A 21,768-nucleotide genomic window follows, 5' to 3' on the forward strand; every position below is an offset into this window, starting at 1 on the left:
TAATGACGGAGAGCAAGAAAATGGCAAGATTTCAGATTAAAGACAGACAGAGTAAATAAGAAAGATGATAGGAAAAGACCAAAAGAGCACGAAAGAGAATGGGAAAAAGAAAGAAGGAGAGAGGCTTAGTGAGAGACGAGGAGAGTGTGAGAAGCCTGGGTGTAGCGTTTCAGCTCCTGGCTCTTGCTGCTTGCTATTTCAGCTGTGCTGGAGTGCTGGCCAGCAGCCCCTGCTCTCACGCCATCGTAACCCCGTCAGTATGGTGGCACAGCAATTCGGTTGCATTCACAACTGACAACTGAGAGTCTCCCAATTTCTACTTCCCCCCCACTTGTGCTGTGCTTTGCAAAGATCACATTTTTCCCTCCTTGGTGTGACTGGCAAAAAAAAAAAAAAAAAATGCTGACTGGAGTCACAGTTTCTTTCCAATCCCAATTGAGACCACACAGATCTGTGCCACCAACTCAGATCCCCATGTGTTATAGCCTTCACAGACTCTGATTAGAATCCTCAAAAAGGACCATAGAGACCAAGTTAATCTCACGTCATTTATCAGTGATGATACCCAGACCTTTTGGTAACATGACAGCTAAACTGAGTCACCAACAGCAAAGACAAAACAAAGCAGGAATGAAAACCAAAAACTTAATCAGTTTGTAATCATGGAGTTGCCTAAAGGTAGAAACTAAAGGAATGTGGGGAAGCCCAAACAAAATATCACCCAATGTCCTCTTCACAGCCTGGTACAATTAAGTTGTCTGGTCTTTTTAGCTAGTTTCTCTCTTCAGAACAACCTTATGGGGTGCTTAATCTTAGGACATACTAGCACAGGCAGCTATAGCCCAGAGCTTTCTGCTAGGCTTCTCATCCTCTAATTTAGGTTACTGAACTCAACCTCTAAAAAGTCTTTGTGATATTGCTGCCTTTTGGAGCATTTTAATGGAATTATCTTACAAATAATGTAGAGTGTTGTCTGGAACATCCTGTCCAAGAGGTTTGTGCTCCAGTGTTGTATGTTATTAGTCTGTTGCACCTACAGTGGGGCAAAAAAGTATTTAGTCAGCCACCGATTGTGCAAGTTCCCCCACTTAAAATGATGACAGAGGTCAGTAATTTGCACCAGAGGTACACTTCAACTGTGAGAGACAGAATGTGAAAAAATAAAATCCATGAATTCACATGGTAGGATTTGTAAAGAATTTATTCGTAAATTAGGGTGGAAAATAAGTATTTGGTCACCTCAAACAAGGAAAATCTCTGGCTCTCACAGACCTGTAACGTCTTCTGTAAGAAGCTTTTCTGTCCCCCACTCGTTACCTGTATGAATGGCACCTGTTTGAACTCATCATCTGTATAAAAGACACCTGTCCACAGCCTCAAACAGTCAGACTCCAAACTCCGCCATGGCCAAGACCAAAGAGCTTTCGAAGGACACCAGGAAAAGTATTGTAGACCTGCACCAGACTGGGAAGAGTGAATCTACAATAGGCAAGCAGCTTGGTGTGAAAAAATCAACTGTGGGAGCAATCATCAGAAAATGGAAGACATACAAGACCACTGATAATCTCCCTCGATCTGGGGCTCCACGCAAGATCTCATCCCGTGGGGTCAAAATGATCATGAGAATGGTGAGCAAAGATCCCAGAACCACACGGGGGGACCTGGTGAATGACCTGCAGAGAGCTGGGACCAAAGTAACAAAGGTCACCATCAGTAACACACTACAACGGCAGGGAATCAAATCCAGCAGTGCCAGACGTGTTCCGCTGCTGAAGCCAGTGCATGTCCAGGCCCGTCTGAAGTTTGCCAGAGAGCACATGGATGATACAGCAGAGGATTGGGAGAATGTCATGTGGTCAGATGAAACCAAAGTAGAACTTTTTGGTATAAACTCAACTCGTCGTGTTTGGAGGAAGAAGAATACTGAGTTGCATCCCAAGAACACCATACCTACTGTGAAGCATGGGGGTGGAAACATCATGCTATGGGGCTGTTTTTCTGCCAAGGGGACAGGACGACTGATCCGTGTTAAGGACAGAATGAATGGGGCCATGTATCGTGAGATTTTGAGCCAAGACCTCCTTCCATCAGTGAGAACTTTGAAGATGAAACGAGGCTGGGTCTTCCAACATGACAATGATCCAAAACACACCGCCCGGGCAACAAAGGAGTGGCTCCGTAAGAAGCATTTGAAAGTCCTGGAGTGTCCTAGCCAGTCTCCAGACCTCAACCCCATAGAAAATCTGTGGCGGGAGTTGAAAGTCCGTGTTGCTCGGCGACAGCCCCAAAACATCACTGCTCTCGAGAAGATCTGCATGGAGGAATGGGCCAAAATACCAGCTACTGTGTGTGCAAACCTGGTAAAGACCTATAGTAAACGTTTGACCTCTGTTATTGCCAATAAAGGTTATGTTACAAAGTATTGAGTTGTATTTTTGTTATTGACCAAATACTTATTTTCCACCCTGATTTACGAATAAATTCTTTACAAATCCTACCATGTGGATTCATGGATTTTTTTTCACATTCTGTCTCTCACAGTTGAAGTGTACCTCTGGTGCAAATTACTGACCTCTGTCATCATTTTAGGTGGGGGAACTTGCACAATCGGTGGCTGACTAAATACTTTTTTGCCCCACTGTATAAGGTTTATGAAAATCAAGCTTACAAGGTTGAAGCCAAGATAGTGGGTTTAAAATTTAGAGTATGGAAATCACTGGGTATCATCAAGGCGGTTGTGTCACTTCAAGTTTATCGTTCATACAATGAACTCACGCATGATTCCCCCTCAACACCACCAAATGCAAAATAGTTCAGGGTTAAAAGTGTATAGTAAATTCAACTATTCAGACGGTACCATGAAAGCCACAAGTGACTTTATTTCTTTCTCTTTTTTTTTTACCCATTTCAACTGCTTCCTTCTGTAAGGCGAAGAGTTTGAAAAATCTGGCGTTCACTTTAACAAAACAGTTCCTGGCAAAAGCAACTTAAGGTATGAGTTAACGTTCAAGTTTTGAGTCAGCAAAAGACTTCTGATTATGAAACATTTCTGTTTCTGGAGGCAGAATGATCCGTGTTTCTGAATACTGAATGATGCATCTGAGGTAGTACACTTTCCTAAAACAGATGCATGACATTTGAAACAAAAATCTCTTCTCTTATACATCTTTTTTTTCCCTCTTGTAGCTTCCTCCGGTCTTGTAGGTGTGCTCCTTGATCCATGTCCCAACTTCATCTTTTTTTCTGCTTGCTTCTTCCTTTTTAATCTTTTTGCGAGGGATTGTTCTCAGAGTTCTCTGGCAACAATACCAGATAGACCTCCAGTGAACCATCAGTGTGCACAAAGGAGACTGCAGCTTGAGTCATTCAACAGAGAAGCCTTAATCTAAGCTAAATATAATGCTGTGGATTGCTGGCCATTGTTGATTCTGATTCTCAGTAATCCTCCTGGTATCTGCTGCTCTTACTGGATTTCTGGCGAAGTCAGGAACCTTCGATTCCAGCTGTGTTATAAAATGCCGATTTTGTGATGCTATGAAAGCAAGGTCCATTACTATGAGACAGAAATCCAAACTAGGACACTTGTTTTTTTATTTCCTTTAAACATCAGTAGGACACTGGAGTGAGTATGAAAGCATTAAGTTTTGAATTAAAGTCAGAAGCAAGACAATACAGATCAAGTTGACCTTATTTAATAAAGTTTCACTCATTAGAAGTATTCCAGTTTATGGATTTAAATCAAATGTTCATTGATATTAGAGGTTTAAATATGTTGAGTCCAAGTCATCTAATTTTTTGATCTCATAAACACAAAAATGTTATTTAGATTAAATAAGCAACAGTGCAAGCAGCTTATTTGATTATTTCTGCTTTTACTAAGTGCTGTTTGTTTAGTTTATCATTTCTCTTCTTTTCACTTTCTTTTTTCTCTGTTTAAGAACTCCAAGCTTACTAAGTGCATAGGAGAATTTTTAAATAAAAAGGCTGTAATGCTGAAGGTTGTCAGAAGCTGAACTAAATGGATTCAAACTGAACGCAAGTGGATTTTGATAGTACGGCCTTGTCAAGGTCAAACCAAGATTGGTTTTCTGCAGTGCAACCCTGAGAGTGCTGCGAGTGCCCATCAAGCCCTGTTACTAAAGGTTAATCCTGCAAATTGTGTTGGGTTTAAGTTGCATTAAACCTACAGAGAAGCAGCGGGCTGTGTCTTGATCCAGGGCCAGTGGCCTTTGATCCCACTGAACACTCTGTACGATATCCATTTGGCTAGTTTTGCATTAGATTATTTCTTTGGTAACAAGTGTATTAAAAGAAGGAAAACACAACTTAATCTGGATAAAGTGCTACAGTGAAGCACACTGCACAAGGCAACAGAGTGGGATCACAAAACACCACAGACTCCAGGAGATGAAATGTAATGAGAGGGGCAGAGACCTGCAGACTCCAAAATCCCTGATCAAAACAAATGTTACGTGCATTCAGTGTTTTTATTTTCTCATCTGCTTCTACCTCGTAGTCAAAACGAGGTCAGCCCAGATTTCCATTTTGGCTCCAAAGCTGGTTTTCCAGCAATTTCTTCAGAGGCAGACCAAATATATTTAGCACCCTGAACAAGATATTTTTAGCCAAGAAGGAAAAAAAAGCCAACAACTGAGGGATTTACCATTCAGTTTTTTTGTTTTTTTCCCATTTCTCTTCAACTTTTATGCACCAGACCTTCACATAATAATTGCATCTCACAGAGCGAGCAAACACGGTATACATCAACAACCTTTGGAAATTATTGCACATTTTTATCAGCGCTGAAACCAAACTTTTTTTTTTTTTTTTTTTCAGTGCTATTAAGTAGTTCAGGATTCAGCATCTAGCTCAAGGGCACTGGCAGAACACTCAGGCTCCTGTGACCTTTCAGATTACCAGAAGGTCTCTTTAAAGTCCAGGCCACCCTCCTGCTCTACTTCCCCAGAATCTGTCATCTGAGGACAAGGAAGAGAAATTCTCTGCTGCTGTTGATCAGGGAGATGAATGGAAAGTCTGTGGTAAACCACAGAGGGCTGATTATGATTTAGGTCATAATTAGAATCAACAGAGAGCAAATTTTGTCAAACAGGAATTTGGGATCCAACTTTCTCTATAAGATCAGAGTGACATATAAAGGTGAGACCAGCAGTCACCTTCCATATAGAAAGCCACAACATCTCAAGTTGTTTTCATAGCAACAAAACTTCCAAATATTCTGCATCATATTTTGCTGATCAGTATAGAGCAGAGGTATATCTCACAGGTTTCCTCTTCAGTGGACAAAGTGTAATGGCCATATTGATTAAATGGCCCCGGGAACTAAATATCCCCAGAACCTTATTCACAAACCAATTCAGGAACCAACACGAGAGCATTAGCTCAACTGAAAACACTGATTGGTTGGCAAATTGGATCAATAATGGATTAAATGAACTCCCTTTCATACTATAATGACACTAACTTCTCATTATGCCACCTTTGCTTGTTCACAGCGAATGGAACAAATGGCACTGAGGCTCCAGTGTGTTTTCAGATAACATGCTGATGTACCCGAATCAGAGGTGTGACGTGAAACAGAACAGAGTCGTGGTGTCTGGTGTAGAGTGCACCATAATACTGGATCTCCCTTTCCCACAGACATTGATTCAGTCTCTGGGACTTGACTCTGGTGCCGGCTTAAAGGTGCAACAACAATATCTGCCTATTCCATTCCTTTACCTTTCACACAAAACACATACAGAATATAAGCACAACAGTCCTGCACTGAACACACTGTATGAAACTGGTCATTGTCAGCATGAATATTACCTTACACCTGCCATTAAACCTAATTCAGTGCTAGAAAGTTTTGGTATCAACTGCAAAGAAGTATCAAAATAGTCTTGTATCCAAAGCTACCATTAAATACCTGATGGTGTGATTTTAGGATGGATCCCAAATTAGAGTTTTGCCAGTTTTAATCTATTTGATGGAGGCAAAGTTACTTTTACTTCAAAAGCAATTAGAAAATTGTTTTTGTAGATAAACAGGCATTAAGTTACAAAAAAAATCTATAAATAAAAGGTTAGTTTTGGTATTTGTAACAGCAGTGGCATTGATTTTTTTTCCTAGCCGCCTGCATGTAGATGAGTCTGTAGACATGTCATTGCAGTTTGGAGCTTCTGTTTCATATGTTACTGACAGTGAGAGCTCCAGAGCCCCAGAAAGTCCATTCTAATAGTTCCAGTCATTGATATACCTTTTTTCTGATGGTCACTTGCACTTTTCTATTTCCTGTGGCAAATAATTTTTTAGAAGATTATAGTTTGATTCTTGATCCAGTTGGCCAATCAGAATCAGAACCTAAAATATGACATTTCTGCCCACAGCACAATAGATAGAGGGTTACTAATGCATTTAAACTTAGGTTAACCAGCTCTTGGATATACTGAGATGTCTGGTTTTCATAACTGAAAATGTTTTCATTTTTTGGAAAGTAAAAAAGATAGAAACTTCACTTCTATCTGATTGACTGATTGCAGTTTTGCATTCAAAACTATAACTTAAAACTTTAATTCTAGAAAGAAATGTGGTTGCTGTTTGAACAAGCTGATGTGAAGCAATAAAAAATGACTGCTGACATGAAAGAAAAGCACATTCTAGGATTCTTTTAAATCTACAAGTGAACTTAAGAGGTCTGCTTATAAAATAGTTATGTATTTTGAAGATTGAATCATCTGTTTTATTAAATATTGAATGGTGAATTTAACGGGGCAAAAGTGTTTCAAATGAATTCTTGCAGACATGTTTGACATTTTATTGACCTCTCACATAGTGATACAACATCTTCTCACTATTCAGTCAAATGAAGACAAGTAGAAAGACAAATTGCAGTATATTACAGCATCAAAAGCTTAGAATGTTTCTCTAATGACCATCTCAAGTATTTAGGTTTTAAACAGGTTTAATGCTAACCTTATCAAAACAAAAATATACCAAAGGCTTTTTGGGTTCCTTTCTAACATTCATGGACTACTACTCAAATAAACAACCTATAGTATTAACACTTTGAGGAGGAGATGGACAACACTCCTAATCACATCCCTAGTTACATACAAATGTGAATTTTTTTTTTTTTTTTACAATGTAGCTACTAATTTTCTCAAAAGTACTAGACAATGTTATACTATTTTGGTACTCTTTGATGAAAAATGGTTTTTCAAGTAGTAACTTACATTTTAATTTTATATCCATCTTGTCCTGTGCCTTTTAGATATCATCTGTCAGTCAAGCAGTATGGATGGGAATGATGTCTCCTCCTCAATGAACTTTCAGAGAGTATCATAAAATCATCAATCAAATCAATTGTTCTTAGTGGAATGTTTCTCAGAGGAAAAAACAGAATAAGTAAATGTTTAAAACTACATAGAAGAAAATATTTGATTCCAAAATTACAAGACATCTCTGAGTAAGGAGCAATAAAATAATTAAATAATTTATAATACTCAAATTAAAAACAGTTAGCCAATTGATATTATTTGTCATATTTTGTACCTTAGCTCTTAACTTAATTAAGATTTTTACATCATTGTTATTTTAGTATTTGCATTCTGAAGAGCAGATTAGACATTACTGTCCTGAAACATGCTGAGGATCTCACCCAGACCACAGCCTGTCCAACACAAACACAGCTAAACTAACAAGAAGTCTCCATTGAGCTGTTTGAAGCAGCCTCCATCCCGCACAGCCATAATCAACACTCCACTCCACGACTCGAAAATCACTCCACTCGTTAAGCTACCTCTTCACAGAAACACACACACACACACACTTCAGTCTTCCTCAGGGTGGGCCCTGATCACCTCCCTGCCCTTCGGACTGACTCCCCCCACATCTCCCCAACCCGATCTTCTTCCCTCTTCTCTATGTGCTCATTACCTTAATTGATGTTTAACCCATAGATCAGCAGCTGATGATGGCCCAATTAAGAGCTTGCTGGAGGACAGGGATTAGTCCTGTGTAAGTAAGGGAGTTTGTTGGCCTGCAGTTACAGCTTTTGTGTACCCTGATTTTTCACTTTGGCCTTAAGGGTCAAATCAGAGAGACCATGTTGGCAAGTACTTACAGGCTACATGAGGAAACAATTACAGTATGTACATTAGGGAATTTTCACCAGTCACGACAGCAAAGCTGGTAATATTTTCAGCTCGTGAGTCTGTGTACATTTGTCTTCAGTGCCAAATGTGGCCCTGAAGGGGACCTGGTTCTGGTTTGAGTACTTTGGCAGGTGTTTGTATGTCTGTACAGAAATTTTGTCAACATGAGTGAATGACTCCAGAAGTTGGGTGGCCAAGGGGACCCACAACTGTCTGTTTGTCCGCATGTTGACAACATAAGAGCTTCAGTACCATCCAAGATTAATTTAAAAAACAAACAAAAAACACTCATGTGTTCGAACCATATGCATCATATACCGGTGGAGTCCAGTGCTGCCCAAAGTGACTAGTTTCATTATCAGTGAAAACACTTTTCTCTGTTGCCCCAATTTTATTTTTATTTTTTTTATTATATATATATATATATATATATATATATATATATATATATGATATATCGAGTTTTTTAAAAATATCGATATATTTTCATACGAGATATAAGATGTGACAATATCGTTTATATCGATATAGTCTATGTTACGTTATAATTATACTTGTGGAGCCGCAGGTTTGCCTCTCTTTCGTCCACTTTTGTCTCTACGCAACGTTACTCGGCCTCGCCTCTCCTTCACTGAACACAACTCCGCCTCCCCCATAACTTCACCTGCAGGCAATGACAAGATGAAAGCGGAAAATCTCCGTTAGCGAGTTACCGTGCGTGGGGCTGGACGGCGTCAACGTGTTAGCGAGCTAACCGCGCTAACAACATGCAGCCAGGAGGGGCTGCACGGCCTAAAATCCTTTCATTTTCTCAAAAATCGACAGTGCGCCTTATGTATGAATTCTGGTTGTGCTTACTGACCGCGAACCGATTTTATGTGGTACACAGCGCTCAGCAATCTGTCAAAAAATGTTTTAATATGACTTTGCTATTCTACGGAGCTGCACCGCTTGATGGATTGTCGGAGGATTACGGCTACCGAGGAGGAGCCTCGCGGAGTGATACGTACTGTGTGTGTGTGTGTGTGTGTATAAGGACCACAAATGGCACCTGTTCAGAGACGTGGTGCAGCTGTGAAATCTGTCTCTTTGTTATTATGCTCAGCGTCTATTAGTTTACATTTTGACTGCACAATTGTGAGCTTTTTGTTATGCACAAAAACAACATTGTTTTCTTTTATTTATGGACCATGATTATTTAATAAATGCTGATAATTTATTTTTGAGTAATTTCTTCATGTACATCTACGCTGTATATAAATAAAAGTGCCCGTGTGACATCTGGGACACAGTGTGACTAAGAACTCTCTTTTTGTTCTTAACTTATGGCTTTAAAAAAAAAAAATCGAGATATATATCTTATATCGCCATCCAGCTAAAAAATATCGAGATATGAATTTTGGGTCATATCGCCCAGCCCTAAAATATATATATATATATATATATATATATAAATAAACGTCCAACACAGACTCCACCAACCATATCTTTTTCAATTTAAGAAGCCTACATCAATTTAATTTACAGGTTGATGATTTTAATTTGGTGGTCAACCAAAACACGCCATTGCTGCAGCAGCTCTTTTCACCTTCTGGCTTCTTTAAATCGCTCGTGCATAAAAGCCCAGTCTGTTCTGAGCGACATAAAAAAAAACATTGTTTGCATATTTTTATGAACATAGCATAGTGAGGTTTAGTTACACAAAACTGGTAACTAAACCTCACCATTCATGTGCACACATTCAAGCCAGAGCCATAAACAAGTCACAACATTACAGGATGGCGTTAATATTTCCTGGATTATATGTGTTATATTGTCATGGATTACTCACAAACAAGCCATCTGAGGACAGGTCAGAGACATGAAAATACAGTAACCCAGACACTGATTTCCATATCAGATGTAAAGTTTCTGACAGTCTGCCTGTTTTGCAGTTATTTCTGTTTTGTTTTGGTTTTTTTAAACATAGCTTTATGGACATGCGAGCAAAGCAAAGGTTAACTACATACATATTATCTTTTGTGACTTTGCAGACCTTTTGCATGCACAAAAAATTATGTAAAATGTTAAATGGTACATTAAAGATCGTAAAAATTGATATGGCTAAACAAGATATTTCAGGTCTTAAACAGTTTTAGTTCCTGCCAATAAAATAACTCAAGTTTAGAAATATCTCTTTTCCCTGATGTATTCAGAGGTTTATTTTTCACTGCTTTAACATCGCATAAAATAGAAATTACAAAAATCTAAACAATCTGTGACGATGTTTGAAACCAAATAATAAATGCATGCGTTTATGGGGTGGTATAGTACTTTTAACAAGGTGAGACAGATGGTGTTCTCACTTCACTGAGATCCTGGAACACTGATATTCAATGCCACGTGTAAACCATGAGGAAATATCCTAAATCCCACGTAAATGTTTCAAAGAGTTTAAGAAATACAAAGGTGGATCCTGTTTTTTTTTTTGTTTTGTTTTTTGTAAAAAAAAAAAAAAAGGACCAAAAGATAATCATATGCTGGACGAATAATCAGATTTCTTCTCTTCTTTTTTTCGTCCAAGTGTTCCCAGCTGGTATGAAAACAAAAGCTGGTAAATTACAGCAGAGCTCAGAGCCGAGCACGGTCATGCTTTGCCAAAAAAAGCATTTCAGATCTCCCTGATATCTTTATCGCCAGTAGTTCTTGTCAGGAGACGTAACACTTCTTGGAAAGTTTGTTTAAATTCAAATTTTGGCATAACCAAACCCACGATCGCAGATACTTACCGTTTGTCCTGATATCTGATTTTATTTAATCATTTTAAGAAATACAGCAATGTTCAATTGATAGTTTTCTGTAATTCAAATTCTTTGTCAGTTGCACATAAAGGCTGTTTTCCAAACCACGACAATAGCAATTTGACAAAAAAAAACAACAACAAACAAAAAGCCTTATCTCAGGGTCCGCATGTTTTTTTCCAGTGCTTTCAGCCACATCCCGTGGTCTTCCATTAGTAGACAGGAAATGTTCCGCTTTAATAAAAGCTATTTTGGTATTCCATTCGTGAAGTTAAAATCAATTTTAAATATTTCACAGCATTACTACAGAGAGATATACACACAGATTTGAAATTTTGCAGTAGATTTAATTTCGATTTACTACCACTAAATTGTATTTCAAGTATCGATGCCCCCAGATTGCCAAAGAAAATGTTGGCTTGATTGGTTAAATGGATTTTTGCAATACTTAGCGCAAGTAACAGCAAACTGTATCCGTGTCATGTAACATTGTTCGATAAGTCCTATTTATTTTGTTTTGCTTGTAATCCGAGCATGTATAACTAAAAATAAATCAAATCTAAAAATCTAACACACTGAACTCTTCCACTCGAGGTCAGGGGAAAGACAACAAACAGTAGGCGCGATGAGCCGCGCGAGGAGTGGCAAATCTCGCCTGGGCTGGTTCCTCCACTACACGTGGGGCTTCTCTGGCTGCAAGCACAGAAGGGAGGCCATTTTAAAAATCACAGCAGGGGGAGAGTGGATTGTGAGGTGAAGCTTGCTGCTGCTACTTCCCACATTAAAAGGCTGATGGTCTCCTCTTGGTACAAAAACACCTTTGGCTTTAAGTTCCATTAACAGAGCGGGAGTGAGGACATTTTTTTTCCTCTTTCAATGTGCCAGGCTAAAGCATTGCCCTGCAATGATTGAATCATGGCCATAATAGCAGAAGGCAGAGGCCTGCTGTGCGGCTGAGTTCTTCCTGTTCTCCTTGCTCAGCGTGGGAACAGCCATGGATAGAATCTGCCCTGGAATCAGCACACAAAAGAGGCCATGAAAGCAACAGGACCAGAGCAGGTAGTAATTGCTCCTTTCTGCTGAAATGCTCCGTCAGTTTGAAAAGGAGCATGGCTTGTGGTGCAAGGCTTTCAGTTTGACAACGGTGAAGGGGTGACGCTTATCTAACCCAACCTACAAGAAAGGCTTTTGCGCCATCGTGGGATGAGAGCGTGGGTCAGCTGAGGGTGAAAACACAGGGAAAACACATACCCAACACAGATGCTTTACTACTATTATACAAGGCCAAGTCTGAGTTGAAAGGGTAAACAGGCAAATCAATGAGATGGCAGGTGACTTGCCCTGCACAACATGGTAGCTACAGTAGCACAGCTTGCCTCTATTCAGCAACTTTCTTATTTCTTTTCTCTTCAGTTTCCTTGGTGCTGAAATATAAAACAGGGTTTTTAAGTTCCACGGCATGCTGATGTAATTTTCTGCTCTCACTAGCTAATGTGGCCTTGGCTTCAGCAGTGATTAAAGCCCATCAATACCCAGCCCAGCCAACAAACAAATTGATTAATGAAAATTAGACCTCAGACTTTTCCACTATGAAAGTCAGGAAGGTCTTGACTAATGGAGGGCTCTGGAAAATCTGTCAGGGAACAAATGCACTGCTGCTCACTTGTTCCTTAGTTTAATTCAAATCTCTGGTACAGTGTCTAAGCTTTCATTATCCCAACGTAGGTAAGAAGTGTTAGAATTTGGTCGTATTTTATCAAAGCTGCTGCTTCAATTAATGATCAGGTTTAACTAGCACATTAACTAGCAGGCATACTGCCAGAGCCCAATTATCTAAATACCCACATAAATTTAAGAAAACACACTTGCAACATTAGTACCTCGTGCATTTTTTAGTCATATCACATTACAATTCTTGGTAAATAGAAGGTTTTTTTTCTAAGCACTTTAATGACATTTCATGCCTCCTCCTGCAGTTTAAGACCAACATGCCTCCTTAAAGTGCTCGGAAAGATTACAAAAAGTTATTACTTCAAATCTCCACATGGCATGGTAAATGGGGGCAAGGTAAACAAACATTATCCAACTTGCTGGTTAGTACTGATTTCAAATTAGTCAACCTTCTGAGTCCTTCTGGATAAATGGCAGAGAGTGGTGAAAAGGAAACCAGAGCACTGATGAATGATTAAATACAGAACTCATTCCTTTTAAGAGGCATTTTATTCTTTCTTCATAAAACTGTGATGGCATCGTTAGATAACATCTCTTGATTTCATTATACTGTGAATTATTCCACTAGTCACACCCCTTTGATGTTAACGAACTGAATGTTAAATAACTTCTAGATTGAGTTGACTGGCCAGTTGATCAGGGGAAAAAAACATTTAACTCCGCAGAAAGAGGTGAGGTTCAATCGGTTAGGCATTCTTATTGTTTCAACAGGCTGGTCCTAGAGGTAATTACACAGGAATTACATATGACAGGCAGGTCTGTCAACAACCTTTGACGTTGCTTATCATTTTGAAAAAAATAATCCGCCTAGCGTGAGTCATTTATTAAAAAGGTTGCTGCTGACTATTTCAACACATAATCCTTACGTGCGCACTAGTGTCTTTAGCAGGTGGCTTGCTTCATTTATGCATTTGCTAGAATTAAACTTTAGAGGCCTTTTCTATGTCCAAGAGATAAGAAAGAATATAACACGTAACATCAGTACCACAGTGGTTCAATGCAAAACATAAATTTATATATTAAAATAACATTGAATGTTTTTTTTTAAGATTTTTGCCAAGTTTATTTTACTTTTGAGTGTTCTGCTTCCTTGATAATTAAAATAAGTAAATATTCAATAATTAAAAGACCAGTTGCTGAAGATGGTCCCCTGTAGAAGATGTGAACTGCTGCTTTTGAGCCTCATGTAAGATTCACCAATGGAGAGCTGTTGAGAGCTGGAGCTGGTCAATGTTGAGCACTGCAGAGCAAAGCGCTGTGTGGAAGTCCACAAACATGCCAGCTATCACCAGTTGTTGGATTGACAGCGGCAGGTTGGAGAGTTTTAACACGTCGTCCAACCCCAGCCCTAACATGAACTAATTAGCTGACTAAATTCAAATGAAATTAATGAATAACTCAGTCGGTTCAGTCATTTATCATCAAAACATTTTCTTCTCACAGCTTCTCCAAAGGGAGGATTTGCAGCTTCTCATATTGAAAATTAAATTAACATTTTAAATTAATTTATTATTTGGCCAATTCACAATTTTCAAACACTTAACTAAACTTTTTTTTTTAGTTAAGTATGAAAAAACAATCAGCAGCCTCAGCATTAATGCAATTGCATGCGTTGATACATATAAGGACACGTCCTACGAAGCCATCAAACTGAATGTTTAAATGCTGTACACACAAGAAACCACAGGGCTGTGTATTTAAACACGTTCAGCTATGTCACTGTGCTTCTGACAGACACCGACAATCTCTGCAATGTCTGGAAAATGCGCCGGCTGACTGCCTGTGTTTGCAGTTCAGCAGGAAGCTGCACCAGGAGAGAATGATTGTACTTCCTCAAATTTGCAGAAGCAAAGAGAAGGAGGGGGCACACTCCCCCCACTGTGTTTTGACTGTGTCCAACAGAGCACACGATGGGAGCACATGGTAGAGCTCTGGCATGGAAAACCTCAACCAAACCTGGTTTTGTTCGTTTTGTTTTTCCCCATGTTCTCAATCTCAACTCTTAATTTGGATTCAGCAAAATTTATTTCAAGATAATTCATTTCAACGATAAAAGTCATCTCTGTAAGTTCTATCCTAGCTTGGATGGTGTTTTGACTGGGAATGAGAGCTATGTACAGATTTGCCGGCAGTCACAGTTCTCAGGGACACAAAAGCCCATTATGACAGTTGAGCCTATACTGTAAGTTATCTGAAGCATAAGCCTCTTTTCATTGAACAAGTCCGGTTACAAAATAAATTTTGCTCAATTCATGGGTTGTATTCCTATATGGCCACACAAGCATAGGGGAGAGTACTTTGAGACTCTATTGCACACCTAAGAGCAACTATTTTGCCTCCTTTTAAAGGTGCACCAGAGTGCAGCAGTGGAATAAACTTCTGAAGGAGATGGCAATGTTTTATATAGGACCTCTGATAATGTCAGAATCAGGATTACAGCCAGCAGGGTCACACCTCACAATCTCGCATGGAAGTAAAAGGATAAGAGAGATAAGGTGATGCATTAGTAAGGGGGATAATCGCTGCCTGGACATTTTGATAATGTCAGAAACACAAAAAGCATTTCTTTCAATCAGTCCAACTTCAGATTTTACTCACATATCTTTTTAAAAAGATATGGCTGATGTAAACGTTAGTGTTTTTAGTACAAAACCTAAGCTAGAGATTGGGGGAGAACAGCATACAATACAGGTGTTAAGCTTGGGATGCTGCAGTTACACCCAAACCTGTGACCACCTTTACGTCTTAGACTTAAACTATACTAGAGAATTAAACTGGGATACTGGCAGCTTCAAAACAGCGGCAAACTTTCAGGCAGCTATCACATTTAAGATGTTAGACCAAAGGAAAGCTGAGGGAGACCAGGAGAAGATCTGATGTTGGCAGGTCCAGTTTTCTGGATGACGTTCTGACTCTGTTTTGAAGACTGATTTCACTTGAGAGTTGTAATTTGTTACTTCTTAGAACTTAACTTTCATGTCTTGATGCACGACATGTTCATATTAAGATTAAAAAACAAGATAAAATCTATTTTCGGTCTTAAGTAGTAAATAAGCAAATTCTTCTGTGAATTTTAACAAGGTTTTTTTTATATATATATTTTTTTAGCTTTCTGATTTGATGTTACTTGAAATGAGGAATTTAGTTGCAATTCGTGATACTTTTATATATTCATCAGTGGTTTAATGCCCACAGTCAGTTCTGCCCTCCATCTCCATATTACCTGTCTTATCAGGACAAACACTCATCTGTGGTGTAAGCTTCTAAGGCGAACATGCCCTACTGACAAAGACTCACAGAGAACACCTAATCTGTTCTCCTCTGGCTGCTGCAACGCTCGCTAGCACCCTTACCTGGACTGGCTCCCTGGAGAGCCACTGACACCTTTTTGGCAATCTGGACTTTACCTGCAGGCATTGTTGAACCGCTCATCTGCCAGTGTTGCGGTGCATTCCTCTGCTGCACTAGATAATGATGTAATAGATAACTGTTCCTCCTGCCTCCTGACATGCCAGACTCGTCTCTAGGGACATATTCTCATTGTCTTGCTGCCCTCTAATCCCAATCACCTGCCTCTCTGAGATGCTGTGCGTGGGAAAAGAAGGCAGACGGGCCCCTTCTGATTTCAAGCAAAACTCAGAGCTGACTTGACAGCAGCTTTATTTGGGTTTATTGATGCCATCATTACAGGCTGCTTCCACGAGTAAAATGGTTTCCGGGTTTCAGGGGGAAATTAGAAGTTTGATGGCACTCTCTCCCGGGAGAGAAGCAATTACGCACGGCAATGAGAGCACAATTGTCGGAAATGGGCTCATGAAAGAGACATAAAATAATTCAACAGCCGCGATAGCTTAAAGGATATGAGGGAAAGCGTCCGATGTGGTTTTTGATAAAGAAACACAATTTCACCAATCACTACAGTTTTCCTAGAGCAAAAACTGCGCTCTTCTCTCTTCATCTGCCCACTTTCTCCGCAATGTAAACCTGTCATTTAACACGTAAACGAAATTGATGGCGCAATAAAAGTTGCCAATAAACTAAACATGCGTTCTTTTCATGGAATGAAATTGCTTTGAAGAAATGAAGAGAAATCACGTCAAAACCCGGCTGACACTTGTCGTAAATCGTTTCTGACAGCTCTTAATGGAGTGTTATTACTGTTGCGCACAACGCTCAAATCCACCAGCTGAGAGATGCTGTTTACTGAAGGTCTGTGGGACTGAAACGTGCGAGCACGCAGTGAGAAGTGAGCTCTGACTGTGGCACTGGCATTAACTTAGCAAACTACACGAAGAACTGTTTTCTTGATACAAACACTGACAGACACTTGGGAGGTTTTACACGAGCACCGTGCACATCCTCCTCAGAGTTACCACAACCACGGCTCTGTGGCAGTTTTTCAACTCCGACACAAACATGCAAACACCACAACAACAAACAACACGGCGACTGGACACGCAGTTGCCAGAACTGCCCAAACACAGGAAGAGGCAGGAAAAAAATGAGGCAAACGTGAAATGCGGACACAAGCTGGTAAAGAGTGACTTACCCGGGCAGTGTCCACATCTGTTGGATGAGACGGGAGATTCAAGCGTTACACTTCGTTGCATTCAACGCGTTCAGGCGGTTTGGACGAAGATGAACTCTCCGCCGAGCGCGGTGGACTACCAATTAAAACAATTCTTCCTACTTGATGTACAATGTAACTATTTAGTTATGGCAAATGGTGCCTAATCTATCCTGAGTGGCATTGCTTTAAGATTGACAGGTGCGCGACCAATGGGGGGCGGCTGTCCGCGATGCCTCGACCAATGAAATTGTCGGTGCGGAGTTACTGGAAGGTGAGCTGAGAAGTAGGAAGGGCTGATGGCGACATCATGTGTTAAGAGTTTATATCCCTCCGCTTGTCTTGTTTTGAGAGCAAAGACACTCTCACTGCTTGTTATTGTGGGCTACATTAACCGGAAAATTGGAGCTTATGCGACTTAAGCATATTTTGATTGTTTTTTAATTCTTGCTTTAGTTGCTTTGAATTCCCCCCTTTCCCAGATCTCCCACCATTTAGGAGATTTTCGTATAATTTTCGCGGGGAAACGAATAAAAACAAACGTTTTAAATTATCGAGTGCCATCTTTTTCTCTCGCACAATAGATGTTTAGGTTGTACATTTACCTAGAAAGGCCAAAATACTGCCTCTTTTCAATATCCAGTCCCTGGATAAATGTTAGGCTACGTCCTTTATTTGTTCTATTCGCATAGGCAGTCCTATTATACATGTTGCAATTAAATGAATAAAAATTAACTATTTGATTTCCGCGTGGAAAAGTTGTGTTTGTACTGGGTGTCCACCGAGTGGGGTTCAGTAACTTTCCGCCGCCCTACTTAACCGTTCTTGGCGGAGGAACACGATGTTTACAGTGGGGACATAGGGACGTTACCTTGACACATGTAGTCAGTTGGCGCTTGTGGCGGAGCAGCGGGAGAAACACCTGCATGAAGATTACTTTTGCACCCTCCCGATTAGACTTCTTTCTTTCTATGTTAAAACATTTTACTCTTTCCAATTTCAACGGCGTGTGTGCGTTAGACCACGTCACGTTACGTCAGCACGGCGCAAATGGCTTGGCTTCGAGAAGTCGGCTAATAAGGCTCGTGCATGAGATAGCGTTACGACTACAAAAGGTGACGTCACGGTCCTGTAAAGTTAGTTCAGCGGTTTGTCAGTAACTTTTTAATACCCGTGAAATTATAAAATGGAATAAAGTCCGACTTAGAGACGTAGAAAATAGACTTTTAAAAAAAGACCCACTTTGATGAATTTTCTGTGTCATACAAACTAATAAAAAATCTGCAAAATGCCTGCAAAGTAACTGACAGCTAAAATGTTCATTAAAATGTAGTCCGGGCGAAATATAAAGTACTTGGCAAGAAATAATACTTCTCTAAATATTGGGATGAATGTAATTTGTTACTTTCCAGCATTTAATAAATCAGTGGAATGTCAGGTAAAATAATTTAAAATAGAATAACAAAAAAGAACTGAAGATGAACAAAACATATGATGTAGCATACCAGCATATACCATCTGCATGCCAAGAGTGTGTGAGTGTATTCCTGTACACGGGCCCACACCTGAATGTGATGTGTGGGCGTCATGCAGAGGGAATGTGCCACACAATCTGGACTACACTGTCACATTGCATGGTAATGCCACATATGACAACAGCAGCACACAGCAGGGAGTGGACAGCTGACTTCTCTCACACAGCAGCAAGATGGAAATGCTTCCCACAAGGGGAAGGAATTTGTGTTCAGGAATCTTCTAGTTTGCAGTGTTTTATCTCAGTGAAACTTGCTGATGTTGAGCAACAATATTTCACATAAAAACATACTGAGGGAAAGTAAGGCCGAATAGCTGGTAAAGCTTATTATACAACATCACAAATCTTAAGATGAAGATAAGATTTCCTTGTTACTGATAAAGTTGAATAAGGAAGAACCAAAGTGATGAATTAACAAACACTAGTAGCAGTATAGTGACAACAGCTCAGACACTAAGAGAGGGAGTGACAGAGAGAGAGATTACCCAGTGTTTTCTGCTTTACATAAGAGGCTTATACGGTGGGGTTTTTCAGAGGAGAATTGCAGTAGTCAGATGGACGTCCCGCTGTCCTCCTCTCTTACAGCTGGGTAGTCCAGCGGTCAGCTGCTCGCCCCCGGGGTCAGCGAAATGCCACGGGAAAAATGACAGCAAACAATGTCAGGCAGTACAAGTGGCATAATCAAAGCTACTGATCCTGCTGACATATAAGTTACTGCATTATTTAGAAGTTTAACTTTGTCGTTGTTGGATTGCACAGATTCCATTGTAGCAGCATAAACTGCTTTTGTGGGGACTTTTTCTTCTCACAATAATAGAAGTAAGAGCTTTTCATTCAATCCAACTTGTACCTTTAGCTTGGCGCCCCCTGTTGAAGCAAAGATGCTACACGAGGCCCTGTTAACTGTAATTCATTCGATAATTCATTTGAGATCATATATAGAGCACTAAACAGATGAAGCACAAAGAGACCTGCATCACATACACATACACTGAGAAAAGCTGAACAAACTGGCTACTGAGCACTAGTCCGGTGTTAAATGTTATCTTCATGCAGTACCTCTCTGTGGCTGTTTTTTATCTATTTTTGGTCTGTGGTAGATTATATTTTGCAGGGAAGACAAATTGCTGTTGCAGCATGCACTGATATTTTAGACAGTAGTCGTACATGAAAAACAGTTTTCTCACTCTGGTGTTGGAAAAAACGTGGCTGATCTGCACACAGCTGTTATCTCAACCTCACCTTTAGGAGGAACTGAAGTGGGTTTCACTGATGTTCTGAGGTGTGAATGGAAGTAAATCCCTGCACCAGGTTTAACATGTGTTAGAAAGCTTGTATAAACAACTTCAAAGGAGAGAAAAGCTACAAAACTTAAATTAAATTAATTGCTACAACCTATAAGCAATAGTTCAGAGTTGCTTCAATGTATTTTTAATATAGGCATGTCGTTGTCTTGTACTGTACTTGTACTGTAGTAGGCTTCTTCTTTCAAGGTGGCCACCAATGACCGTAAGTAGGTTACTTATGGGAAGGTGGTAGGCTAGTCATTGTAATTTTTGTCATTATTATAAATGAAAGGGGTGGAAAATTGGTGTTGGTGCACTGGTGAGGCAAAACACTGAAGCATGTTTCACTGAGTCCCAGATCCCAAAGAGACAAACAGGAAAACATCAGAATCTCTTTAGTTGTAGAAATGCCTTTATTTTAATGTGAATCTGAAGATTGCAGTCAGTTGTGCCAGTGTCTCAACATTATATTTCATGTTGCCATGGTATTTTAATTGCTTGAGCTCGTGTTTGTGCAAACTGCAGTTGTGGGGGGGAAAGGGCTCAGTTGGGCTCAGTTGGTCTCATTTAGCAGAAAGTTCAGAGATATAAGCAGGAATTCAGTAACCCCTCTACTGTCCATCAGCTTGAATTCCCAACCCACAATGCTCCTGAAGACTGCTAATGTGTTTGGGAGGGCATGAGGTCACTATGGCTGGAGAACACTGCAGAAAATGACCGGTGTTATGCAATCAAAAGAAGACTCTTCTTTCATGAACCGATGAATACTGACAACTGCTCCATGTTTGTGCACTAGCTCCAAATTGTTAACCTCTCAGAGCACTGCATGTTTTGAAGACAGAATGATGAATTAGCTTAGTATTTTTGAAGCTACTGAGCTGGCATATTAAATCTTATAATCAGAGTGCTGAATAAAAAATTAGAATATCTTTTGTGTATAAAGTATTCACAAAAGACGGCATGGACAGCATTCTGTACTGGTGTGTAGAGGTGAGGCTCATTGCTAGTCAGACAACCCCTTTAGTCTGCACTCAAATTAGCTACTGGATGTTATTTTCAAAAGTTTATATCAAGATTTAAGACTTTCTGAGAAAAGTTGTCACTGAGCTTGCTGATCCCTTAACCTCTCCTCAGATTGTCTTAAAATGTGATTTTTTTGTACTTTCTTTAAAATTATGTGTAAAAAGTTTCACTTCAAGTGCAAATGGTTGTCTGTGTGTATGTGTTAGCCCTGCGACAGACTGGCGACCTGTCCAGGGTGTACCCTGGCCCCCGAGACGCTGAAAAGGATAAGCGCTAGAGAATGGATGGATGGAAGTTTCACTTCAAATAGTGCCATCATCAAATCAGACTCTGATCATCTCTGTTTTCTCTGTATTATTGTGGGGCAACTGCTGTTGTGATTTAATGCTATATAAATAAAATCGAGCTTGTTAATATGCAGCCTGGAGCCCAATAAGCACAAGACAAATTCATTTCTGAAAATTGACCAAGACCAAGAGGCAAAAGTGTCAAGAAGCAGTATTTAATTTTAAGGGAATAGTACTGTATTTTCCACATATTCATTTTGTTTTCTTTCTTTTTTTAAATGTACTTTAAGATATTTGTTGTGCAGTAAAAATCAAATAAGAGTTCCATAACAGATGTTTGCTTTGATTACACAAACATTATGTAGGAGTAGGTAATGGAGCCATTCATTTGTAAACAAATGGAC

At 39.7% G+C, this 21,768-nt stretch overlaps 1 protein-coding gene across 8 annotated transcripts in view; it reads right to left on the reverse strand.

Moving 5' to 3' along the window:
• Positions 1–17,416, reverse strand: part of mef2d (myocyte enhancer factor 2d) — a 104,985-nt gene extending 87,569 nt beyond the window's left edge. For all 8 annotated transcript variants that reach the window (XM_085291282.1, XM_085291280.1, XM_085291283.1 and 5 more), the window contains exon 1: positions 17,217–17,416. The gene's annotated coding sequence lies outside the window, so the exon portion shown is untranslated. The remainder of the gene's footprint in view (positions 1–17,216) is intronic.
• Between the last annotated feature and the right edge of the window lie 4,352 nt (positions 17,417–21,768).

The sequence above is a fragment of the Mchenga conophoros genome, linkage group LG11 (genome assembly GCF_057382185.1).
Source record: "Mchenga conophoros isolate Kocher_MC1m ecotype Shallow Benthic linkage group LG11, M_conophoros_male_GT1.1, whole genome shotgun sequence".
NCBI classification, from domain to species: domain Eukaryota; kingdom Metazoa; phylum Chordata; class Actinopteri; order Cichliformes; family Cichlidae; genus Mchenga; species Mchenga conophoros.